The sequence below is a fragment of the Gadus morhua genome, chromosome 4 (assembly GCF_902167405.1).
Source record: "Gadus morhua chromosome 4, gadMor3.0, whole genome shotgun sequence".
NCBI classification, from domain to species: Eukaryota; Metazoa; Chordata; class Actinopteri; order Gadiformes; family Gadidae; genus Gadus; species Gadus morhua.
This window is the reverse complement of record NC_044051.1, coordinates 40,286,541-40,288,326: the sequence shown is the minus strand read 5'-3', so window position 1 is coordinate 40,288,326 and position 1,786 is coordinate 40,286,541.

The following is a 1,786-nucleotide window of genomic DNA, read 5'->3' as shown; positions in this document are numbered from 1 at the left end:
AACCATCACACTAACAATAAGCTGTTATAACTTTATACCAGTCAGCTGTTATCTTGCTCTAAACCATCACACTAACAATAAGCTGTTATAACTTTATATCAGTCAGTTGTTATCATGACCTCACAGGGGCCAGCTCTACTACAAGAGACCAGAGCTGAACCTAAACTACAACCTCGTTCCTCCGAACCCCCCCCCCCCCCCCCCCCCCCCCCAAAATCAACAGAACGAGCTTCACTTTATATTTCTAATTTATTTTCACCTTTTTCATTTAATTAATTATCATAAAATTGACATTCATTGCAGAAAAAAGATTTAGCTTGAAAACAATGTTATTTTATGAATTTATAAATGTCTTGTACTGTGTATAAAAAACATTGCTTCTGTTTTAATCACTTATACATTGTTATTTAAACAAGCACTGCATTAAAAAGAAGGCAGTATGGAACCATATAATAAATATTATCACAATAATCATAATCATAAAATAAAAATGTATTTTCTATTACGTGATTCAAATGCGTTCGCCCCAAACGGTATAAAGTTATGAGGGTATAAATGCAAGTGAAGGAACGGATGTTGAAGAGTTTCTAAAACAAGTGAATCAGAGCAAAAGTTTGGAATTTAAGAATGATCGATTTGAGGGTCCTTACTGCGGAGGACGAGGAAGTGGCCTCGAACAACGAGGTGCAGTGCACTGGACGAGGAAGTCCCGCACCTTACAGGACCCGCCCCTCTCTGCCGTCACGTGCTTTCAGGGAAATCGAAGCTAGCCTTCAGGAACACACACACACACACACACACACACACACACACACACACACACACACACACACACACACACACACACACACACACACACACACACACACACACACACACACACACACACAACCTCGTCTCTGAGGTACACTTCGTCTCTGAGCTACACAACCTCGTCTCTGAGAGAGGTAAACCTTGTCTCTGAGATACACAGCCTCGTCTCACAACCTCGTCTCTGAGGTTGTAACTGTGCTTAAACACAAACAAATACAATAGCCTTGAAAAATTCCTTGTGGTAAAATTAAAAGTAAAGAACGTTTGAATCATTTCTCCACTGGGACAAAGTCTGAACTCTGTCACTTAACTGAACCACAGATCCCATATAAATCAACTGGTGAAGCTCAATTTATCGATAGGGTATCCTCTTATTATATACAGTTACCTAAAGGCAATATAAACGGTAGTAAACGGTATCTTATCTTCTCTTATTATCTACTCCGGGATTAAAATGCGTCCATACGGTATAAAGTTGTGAGAAAGAATAAAAGTAACGGAAGAAACGGAGGTTAAAGAGTTTATAAAACAAGTTAATCAGGTGAAAGGTTTTAAAAGCGGAGGAAGAAGGGCTGATCGCTATGGCAAGCCGAGTGTGCCACAATTCGACTTCAATTAAACGCGTTCTGAAACGCCAGCACGCGTGGCCAGAACGCGTTTTGGTTTTCCAAAACGCGTTCCGGCGTTTCAGCGCGCGCGCCCAGAACGCGTTCCGGCGTTTCAGCGCGCGCGCCCAGCGTTTCAGCGCGCGCGCCCAGAACGCGTTCTGGCATTTCAGCGCGCGCGCCAAGAACGCGTTCCGGCATTTCTGCGCGCGCGCTCAGAACGCATATTAGCATATTAACAGCACGCGTGCTGTTAATATGCTAATGCGCTCCTCCCCTCAATTTTCTCAGCCAATAGATTTGAGCCGTTTTCACCCAATCATATGCTAGGGCAAACACACAGACAACATCAGTAGAGACCAGGGCCC